This window comes from Mytilus galloprovincialis, chromosome 7, assembly GCF_965363235.1.
Source record: "Mytilus galloprovincialis chromosome 7, xbMytGall1.hap1.1, whole genome shotgun sequence".
NCBI classification, from domain to species: domain Eukaryota; kingdom Metazoa; phylum Mollusca; class Bivalvia; order Mytilida; family Mytilidae; genus Mytilus; species Mytilus galloprovincialis.
The window spans coordinates 64,476,917-64,487,979 of NC_134844.1; the positions used below are offsets into that span (position 1 = coordinate 64,476,917).

The following is an 11,063-nucleotide window of genomic DNA, read 5'->3' on the forward strand; positions in this document are numbered from 1 at the left end:
TAAAATTTCTTAGTTAAAAAGATAAAAGAAAATGAGTACGGTTTTCACAGACAAAGTTTCCGATTTGCTTATCTTGTAAAAATAAAATAAATCAGAGGAAGAAAAAAATAATAAAAAAAGTCGAAAGAAAAATAGATAATTTATGTCCACAAAGATTAATTTCCAACACAACCCTATCATTATCTTTAAGATGTATTTGAAGTTTAAAATTCGCGGCTTTGTTCACTTTCTGAAACAGTCACATGATTCACGACCTCCCATGTAAACCAGACGGGAATGCATATTTCAAAGTAAAAGGTAATATTTAGGATCTATATAATATTTCCGATAAATTATATCGTTTGTTTATTTTGTCAATTCTTCCTAATCAAATAATGACTTAAATTGTTACGTGAAATGTGAATAATGATTTATTGAACTTTCGTTTTCGTTTTGGACTTGAACATAATCCATATTTATCTTAATTTATGTTATGTCCCAATTCTAGGGCAAGTTATTGTTTTCGTCCATAATATCTTCATTTTTACACGAAATTTGTATCTGTTTAGCATCATACCAATCATTTGAACTACATTATACACACGTTTACGAAATCATTCAAATAGCAGGTTCAAGAAATGGAACTTTGTCTTGTTTATATATATATATCATTGATTAATATCAGAACACAGGTAAAGTTTCCCATATATTTACAATAAATGTGAACCCACAAAAAAACTCAAAATCACGTAAATATGATTATTTTTTTTTAAATTCTTTTGTACAATTATTTTTGTAATTTTTTCAAAAAATTATATCCGTTAGAAGTCAAGAACCATAACTCTCTCTTTATTGTGTACAAATACAACAAATACATACACTAGTCAACAAAAGAAACGATACAAGGCAATGTATTTTTTATAAATTATGAAATTGGATACACTATACGAAGGTAAATTGGTCCAATATTTTATTGTTATTTTTTTCTCTTCAAAACCTTGATTTAGGGAAAAAACGCTAACGAATTTTGGATTTTTTATTATTTCAAAAATCATATTTTCAACAAAAATTTCAAAAATTAGAAAAAATAGAATTAACATATTTTCGAGTGAAACATCGTCGTCCTAAAATTGTGATACGGAATCATTCAATTAGCAGGTTCAGGGAATTGACTCGGGAATTGAACTTTATCTTGTATATGTATCATTGATTTATATCAAAACACAAGTAAATGATCCTACATATTTACACCAACTGTAAAACAAAAACAAAAACACGTAAATATAATCAATTAACATATTCTTTTGTTTCAATTTTTTTTAATTGTTTTAACATCTAATAGCTTTAAAAAATGCAAAGAACAGTAACTCTCTATCTTTATTGTGTACTAATACAACGAGTATATATATATATATGTAAGCGTGAATAATATACAAATACAAATACAAATATTTTTATTGGCACAAACTCATTAACAATAAATGGTTAAGACCTATGGCATTATATACAACCATAATAATTGACATGGTAGAATGAAAGGTTCCATGATAACTTATCATGCTAAATTATGAAAAGTTACAAAATGATCGATGTATCATATAAGTTCACTATTTCTTATATTTAGACACTCTGATCTGAAAGAGGTAGACAGTCTAAGTAATAATGCTGAGCTATTATTGACCAATAGAGATATTTTTTCATCAACAGTAATGTTACATAAAATATAACAACTAATTTTATAACACTCATTAGTGTGTTAAAGTTACATTCTTAGGCACTTAAATAACTTAATTTAGTAACTGTATCAATTTATTTACAAACTGATCCACGCCTAGATAGCTTGAATGTTGATTGTTGCTATTTTTAGACATTATATATATATAGTATCAATACAGATTGTAGTTTATTCTCCTTTTTGTAATAAAACAAAAACGAAAATAAGAGATTTTAATGCATAAACATAATGCTCAATTAATTCATTTATCTTTTTGTCTACATTACCAGGATTTCATCATTATATTTATTTATATTAGATTAACAATGCATATACATATATTATTAAACGCACTCTTTCAATCAAATGATCGATGAAAATAGCTTTTTGTATTAGACTAAAATCAAGACACAATACGCAAAATAACTTTTGAAACCCATCAATACTGAACTTTATAGCAAATCTGAACTAAATCTTTAAACGGAATATCTTAGGAAACTAGGTTTTTGATTTTGGGATGTAGGGTGGGCGGGGTTGCGGCCGCAAACAGTGTCCGTTTAATAACATGAAAACGATTTTTTTTTTTTGAAATTTTGAAATTTATGTTGTTTCCTGTGACTAATGAAGGTCAAGTTTAGTTTTCACCATGTTAACTTTTCTCATTGTTGAGTTACAGCCCTTTCCCAATTTTTTTTTATGAATTACTCAACTTCTGTACAAAGGGAAATAACTAAAAAAATTCGAAAGATATTGTGTTAATGTAAATTCTTTGGTAAATTGTTTGAAGAATTTTGTGTTAGATTTGTTTGTTATTCTGAACAAATTAATTTTCTGAATACTATATAAATAACAACAATTGATGACGTGAACACCTTTGATAAGATAATAATATATTTAAGTTAAAGGATATATTTGATTACATTACACTGTGTAGATAAAGTTGTTGACGTGATAGATAAGTTGCAGATCTATATTAGTTTGTGACAAATGAAATATTTGAAACTATTAAATATAATGGATAATAATATGAAAATTGATATACATTGTGTAACATTTTATCTAACTTTAGAGAAATATATTTGCTTTATTATCTAAAATTAATTTCTGTTCAAGTGGAAATAACTCAAATTTATTCCACGAGTTAGTAATCATAACATAAGTTTTTGCATTATGGTCAATTAATTAAAGTCGTTTGTTGTCAAAATTAATTTTGTAAGTCATGTGTGTAATGAAGGTATATGGCATAGTTAATATGTGATAGTTTATCTTGGTTTTGAATGTTAATGTTCAATGTTTACATGATTCTGTTTGGGGTTCAGATTTGCAAATATAAATTTCATTATATTAGATAATAATCTATCTAAATATCCAATCACAATCCAAAATATGAGCTGAAATGTTGTGTCCATACTTTCACAACTGGGTTAGACCTCTACAGGGAAATCGAGTTTGCTGTCACTCGACAGACTCTTGTTATATATATTTCGATAATCTTTACTAAAACGTTTAACCACTGTGTCTTAACCACACCGACAAAAAATGTTTGGACCCGATGGCATCTAATATCCGGCACGGTGACGGAACATTTATAGACATAGAAAATGTAGGTTTCTGTTTATTTATTTGCTAATTTATGATATCGAAAAAATGTATACATATATAACTATTTTCTATTGTGAGGTGTACTATTTTCTACAACAGTTCTATATTAAAGGAGAAATAAGTAAAAATGCATGTCAAAATGACGAATTGAGTGAATCTTGTCTCGAATTTGTTTAATATCTCGTTGAATTGGTCACATTGTACATTAAGAAAGGTATGAAAAGAAAGATATTGACACAGAGATTGCAAAACTAGCCAATTTGAGCACCTTGAAACTTGTATTTCTGTGTTTGGAATGAAAGAAATGGGTCATGTCAAAATGAAAGAGGCCGGTTTGGTCAATGTGTACAACCGGTTTTGTCCTAGATTTCTCAAGGTAGAACCCGGTTTTGTCAAAGAAAACAATGCATAATGTATAACAAAATTGAACTTCGGCGTTTTAAAGGAGTCTGGTGGCTCCTTGGAAAACGATTTCTTTGAGAGGACAACTTATTGATTGTAAGAATCTGTAAACACTTGAATTCCTACTTAAACATTTTTATTGGAACTATAAAAAAAAGAAAAATGTTTGCCTTTCTATCAAAAAAATATCTTAACTGCCAAATTTATAGAAATGAAGGTTATAACGCAAATTGATATTTAAGTTCTCTATACGTGTTTATATGAAACATGTGAACTAAAGTGATCAAATTTGAAATTACAGTTTACGGTCTTAACAATTTAACACGCACATTTGATATGTGAATTTCTTGCACAACAGGATGATTATAGTTACATGTAATCCAATCTAATCGCGCAAATGTAGAACAAATTCGTGCTCGTTACTCCCCGCTACCAAGGGGCGTAATCTTTCTTATGGTCGTTTAAAACAAGGACTGTCTATGCTAGAAAGTCTAGAAAGTCCCTGTTTAAAATAGATCTTCTTAAGGGTAAGTGTTTATTATAAGACATGATAGGAAGACAAATGTATTTGAGATTTTACATGTTTTATGCTAATACAAAATCGTAAAAAAATAAGATTTGATTTTTTAAGGCTTTCACAGGTGGGGTTTAAAAATTCACATTGATATTTTAGAATCATCGAAATACGAGACCAATGGTTGCAAATTCATGGTAGCTTGAACTATTTTGTATGAGGCTTCATATGTCAGAAGTGAGAAGGCCTGGCTGCAACAAACCTAGCACACAGATCTTTTATTTTACTATGCTTCTATCTGTCATATGACCATTGCCATTGACCTCATTTTCATAGTTTAGCGATTTCCTATCAAAATGAATAGCTGTGAATTTCACACTGATAAGGGAGCAACCATTTAACTTCAAAGGGGAAAGGGGCGTGGTTAATGTTTTTTTTCGTTAGAACATAAATCACAAACAGATTTATTAAGTTTCTTCGACGCTATCAATCAGATTCTTTCTTTAATATAAAACATTATTAGTTAAAGGGGAAATCTGCTTGACCAGAATATTTTTTGTTCATCAAATTGTGGATCGGAATATTTTTTTTTAGAAAAAAAAAAAAAAAAAAAAAAACTCCTGGAATTTAAATGGTCGTTCCCTAATGGTTGATATCCATGATCAAGGTTAATAATTCGTGTTCAATATAAAGAAACAAGTAGATGTGATATGTTTGGAAATGAGAAAACTCTCCACAACAGACCAAATAACACAGAAATCTACAGCTACGCGTCACCATACGGCCTTTAACAATGCGGAAAACATATTCAGCAATAAAAGGGCCCGAAATCACAAATATGAAACAATTCAAACAAGAAAAACAAATATGTAACACAAGTCCGTATCTCTAGTACCATAACTAATTGGTCAACCTTGTTTGCTCATATGACCAGAGGACTATTATATGACCTTGAACTTATTTTATTGGTTAATTAGTAAAGGTTAAGTTTTTATTTGTTTGGTTGGTTTTAATGATTGTAATGTGTTGATGTCCGTCTGGAAGGTTTCATTACACCTTGACTTTTTTATGGTTCCATGAACAATGTTAAGTTTATGTGATCCTTTTATAACAGCGAAAGACCGTGAGGGCATTCCGGTGTATTGCAATGTCCTAAATTTCCATCACGTTATTTTCGTTTTGGATTTTTAACCGATCTATAAACATGATGAATACGTAGACATCATCAAATGCAAGCTAACTTTCCTTATCGCCTGTTATAAATTCATTTCTTCAATGAATACTCATCAAATACTTTTTTAAAGAAGATAAAATATTAATATTAATTTTTTTTGTTATATGTTTAAACATATAAATAAAAAAATCATTAATATATATGCACACTAGGCGGGAGAACGTTTGAAATCTCAAAGAATGATAACTCTGCATGGATAAGAAAACATTTATTTTTTTGCGGGAAAATACGAATGCCTACTCAAATCCATTCTATTAGAAAAATCGAATTATTACAGAAGAGTGACATGTCCACCCTGCACTTGCTCTGCACTATTATAAATATAGTAGAATAGAATGATGAATAAATGCATGAAAATCATATATATTTGTAACTGTAATATACAAGTATTAATAAAATATATAACGGACAACAAACCAGAGTTTACTGATTTGTATCACTACAATATCTTAGTCATTACGGTGAGGATGAATGCCCTTTCATTAAATTATCATCCACGCACGAACTTGTTCCGGAAGAAATTATATCCGTACATTAACCCCACTTTCAGGTATAGAGATGTGATTTTTTTCTGAGACAACTGCTTAATGGACCCTCCACAAGAACGTGCAGTCGTCCTATTTTCAGTACTTATGTACTCTGATCAAATTATTTATCTTAAGTTACAGATCTTCAAAATAGATTTAATTACAATCATTCAAGCAGTCGCTTCATGTCATGTTGTAAATAATGCATTGAAAGTAGAATGAAGTTTTGTTGATAAAACGCAAGTGAAATTGTTTTACTATAACAGTCATATTTATGTTGCATTTCGATGAATAATGTTAAGATCCGTGTTAGCGTTGCTTTTCAAAATTTATGGTTTCAAAACAAACAAAACCGGGTGATATTCATAGACAAAACCGGGTGATTGTGTAGTAAACAACATTGACCAAACCGACCTCTTCAATTTTCACTTGACCTATTTCTTTCCTTCCATACACAGAGATACAAGTATCGAGGCGCTCATAGTGTCTAGTTTTGCAATCTACGTGTCAATATCTTTCTTTTCATACCTTCCTTAACGTACAATGTGAACAATTTAACGAGATATTAAACAAATTTGAGGCAAGGTTCACTCAATTTGTCAGTTTGACATGCATTTTTACTTATTTCTCCGTTAATATTGAACTGTTGTAGAAAATATTACACCTCACAATAGAAAATAGTTATATATAAAATTGAGAATGGAAACGGGGAATGTGCCAAAGAGACAACAACCCGACCATAGAGCAGACAACAGCAGAAGGTCACCAACAGGTCTTCAATGCAACGAAAATTCCCGTACCCGGAGGCGTCCTTCATCTGGCCCCTTAACAAATATATACTAGTTCAGTGATAATGAACGCCATACTAAACTCCAAATTGTACACAATAAACTCAAAGTTAAAATAATGTATACATGTTCTTCGATATCATAAAAATAGCAAATAAATAAACAGAAACCTACATTTTCTATTCTATTAATGTTCCGTCACCGTGCCGGATATTAGATACATTCGAGTCCAAATATTTTTTGTCGGTGTGGTTGAGACACAGTATTAACACCCGATTTTGATCAATTCTTTTTATTTGACAACAAATATTTGACACTATACTCTACACAAGAATCTGTCATTCAAATTCATTTTCATTTGGATTTCAAGAACTGTAGACTGAGATAAATGATAATTATGCCGATGGATTGTTTATTGATATTAAACCGCATTTTCAGTGCTCATTATTATATTATGAAACCTGTTTAAACTGATGTAGAAAACCAGAGTGCCTGAGTCAATACACTTCAACAGGATAAATTAAATAAGCTACCAGGTTTTATGTTAGGGGGTTGATGAAGGTGCTGTTGTTTTAAACTTTTTAATCCGCTATTGTTATTTGCAGTGTGTGTGAAATGGCAACAGCTTCTATGAGCTGTGGTGTTTGTGAACTCCGTCACATCACCAAACCATCCATAGTCTGGTGTTCAGAATGTGACGAGGGACTATGTGCAGAATGCCAGGAGCATCACAGTTTGTCAAAAGGAACCAGAAACCATAAAGTGATTACAATTACTGAATACACGAAATTACCAGCTGATGTACTAATGATTAGTCAAAACTGTAGTAAACACGTTAAAAAGTATCAATTTTATTGCCAGAAGCATGAATGCCCCTGCTGCAGCAAATGTATCGTGGAAATCCATAAAGAATGCCAAGATTTCGTCGAATTAGATGACGTCATTCACAATGTCAAAACATCCAATGCCGTTTGCGAAATAGAGGAAACATTATTTGAAGTTGCAGAAAATCTACAGAAGATTCGTCAGCATCAACAGGACAACCTGACGACATTAAAAGAAAGTAGAAAGGAAATAGAAAAAGAAATAAAGATGACCAGAATAAAGATCAACAACCATCTTGACAAACTACAAGAGGATTTAATTAAACAACTGTATGCAGTAGAAGAAAACGAAAAGTCGAAAATTGGTCAGTTATTGTCATCATTAGAAAATAATGAAAAGGATATAGCAGAATGCAAGAGAAATATTATGAATATTAAACAACATGCAACAGACCTTCAAGTCTTTCTTTCAATAAAGCAAATAGAAGGGGACGTCTATAGCAAAAATAAATTCCTACAGTCGCTTGAAGAAGACAAGATTTTCACCAAAACTTCTCTTTCATATAAGATCAACACCTCTATCCAGAATATCATGTCCGATATCATAAGTTTTGGAGATGTGCGTATTGAAGCTAAATCTTGCGATATAGTTATTAAATGGAAAAAGGCTAAACAAGCTCAAATGATGGTACCGACCGTTCAATCAAGACCCATCGAAAATATAACGTTAACGAAACAAAATACCATCAACGCTCAAGGAAACGAAATCTACGGATGTTGCATGTTTTCGGATGGTAGAATGGCATTCACGTACTACTCGGATTCTAAGGTAATTGTGTTTAACCTGAAAGGATTAAAAGACTTTGAGGTGAAGATGCCGTTTAACCCGTTTGATTTAGTGTTTATCAGTGAGGACAATACACTGGCTGTTACATCTGGTTCTTCACTGCTGAAGAGATGTATTACTATTATCGACTTGGAGAAGAAACAAATCAAGAAAACAATTTCACTGGATTCGGAAAGTGATGGCATAGCATTGAAAGATAATCGATTGATTTATTCCAGTTACGACAAAGGGATACGAATGATCAATCTGTCCGACGATTCTATAAGTGACATAGTTCGAGATAAAATGCCAAGTGAATGTTACATAGCAACATTTAGGGACAATATATACCATACAAACAATGAAACAAACACTGTCACATGTTATAATCTACAAGGTGAAATACAATGGAATTTCCGTAACGAAAACGTTTTGAAATCTCCTCGAGGTATTGATGTAGATAATGATGGTAATGTGTATGTTACAGGGAGCACTTCAAACAACGTTGTAGTTATCTCCCCTGATGGACAACGTCATAGAGAAGTATTGACAGCAAGTAATGGCCTTGATGATCCTGCCTCGCTTCATTATAGAGGACCACAGGAGCAGTTGCTAGTCGTAAACTTCCACGAAACGGCTTATTTGTTCAGTATAAATTAAACAAATTTAAGATGTCAAAAGTGTCTCTTTTTAGATTTTATTCTGTAAAATATTCATAAAAGCTGAAATTTGGAACCATACGTTGACAATTTGTCATTTACACAATATGCATGATATGCGGTGGTTGTGTAAAACAAAAGTAAACATGCAATTTAATATATTTTGGTAACAGGTGTACACAAGTTTTCATTGACCTATTGAGGTCTCAATCTATCAATCAAGCTTAAACAATGACTTTGTATACATGCACATTGATTGAATAAAATAGTAAACCAATAAAAAAAACATAGTCTCTCAACATGCTTAATGTGAAGGATATACTAAATGTCATTTATATAATTATTTTATTTATTTATGTTAGCAAAATGGATAAAATAAACAAAATAAATATCAAATTGTCGGTATTCAGCGAAATTTAATTAGGAAATTATAAAAAGTTCAAAATTAAAATGGGCACTTACAGTTTATTGTCACAATCTTCTTTGAAATATAATGATGTATATTAAATATCTACAATATACTTATATGTTCTTGTGTTGTTGCTTTAAAAAAACTTGTAACAGGAACAACAGTATTCTTTAAAATGCAATTGATTGTCTCTTGCCTTCAAAACTGCAGTAATAAGTAATTAGATAAAAGACAATTTTTTCGTAATAAACAAAACCTGTAGTTTCTATTCCCATGTAAAACTTTCAGTAGTTAGGGATTTTAGTGTCATGGTTTAGTTCATGTACAACATGGTTCGGTTATCATGGTTATGTGATTTCTGTGGCGAATGAGGGAAGCGTTACGATCAAAATAATGATGTACAACTATTAAAATTTTGTTATACAATATTTTTGCTGATTCTTTTTTTTTTGTGTTAAACCCATTCTATCCTATTTTGAGACCATATAGTGTAGCTATTTTCTAGTGTTGTTGTTTTGTTTTCAGACGAGTATATCTGAGTTTTAGATATTAACGTTGAATTCTGCTCACAAAATTACACCGCTCTAGAAAATAAGTCGTCCACAGTCAAGGAAAAATATTATCATTATAATCATCATGATTTTAGAACAAGCACGTATAGAGAGATCAATAGAGTAACATATTAATGCATTTACATTATAGCAAATTTCTTTACAAGTTGTTGTATTCAGAATACAGTATGGCATAAGAAAGCACATAGTGATATTATACAATTAGTAAATACAGTATGATTTCCAATGAAACAACTATCCACCCAAGACCAAATGACGTAAATGTTAGGTCACCATGCGGCCTTCGACAATTAACAAAATCATTCTTCTTTTCAAGTAATTAAAGGCTCTGACAAAATTAGAGATAAAGTAATCCAAATAAGAAAACTTACAGCCTACCTTATGTTCAAAGCAATAAGCAAAAATTAAATATGATATACAGGAACAAAAGACAGCCAATCGAGAACATCACACACTGTAGACTTTATTCAATGTCGTATAGAATATGACGTGGTTTAAATGTTTGCGGGCTCCCAAACAACCCCTTGTCTTAATCTGGGCGAACAGATTACAGCACAAAAGACTCTAAAAAAAAAAATAGCAGACCTTGACTGGTTAGATCGATACAGAGCAAAGTAACAAAAACACCAAAGAAAGAACTGATCTGTGAGTTTATTCCAAGCCAATAACAACTAATAAAAAAACTAAGACAATAAGTTTTTTTTTTTTTTTCATCAGTGAAATGAAATATTGCTACCAATATTCATCGTACTATGGTCTGTGATTTCTAGCCTTTTCAATCACATTTAATAATGTACATTTTTTCATACTAAAATGATAGAGGTTTTTCTGATATTATCGGAACATTATGGCATACAAGAAAAAAATGGTTGTGAGAGTTTAGTGGTACTGCATAATACACTTATATAACATGAGAAAACAAAACCATAATCATGTTTATTTGTTCGTTAAAATAGAAATAATGGACCTATTTCTAATTCAAATTTGTGATCTTTCATTTATTTAAATTCCAC

At 30.8% G+C, this 11,063-nt stretch overlaps 1 long non-coding RNA gene across 1 annotated transcript; it reads left to right on the forward strand.

The window, feature by feature from the left end:
• Nucleotides 1-241: 241 nt before the first annotated feature.
• Nucleotides 242-9,459, forward strand: LOC143083477 (uncharacterized). Its single transcript, XR_012980727.1, has 2 exons — nucleotides 242-297; nucleotides 7,366-9,459. It is a non-coding gene; the product is annotated as an uncharacterized LOC143083477 (long non-coding RNA).
• The last annotated feature ends 1,604 nt before the right edge of the window (nucleotides 9,460-11,063 follow it).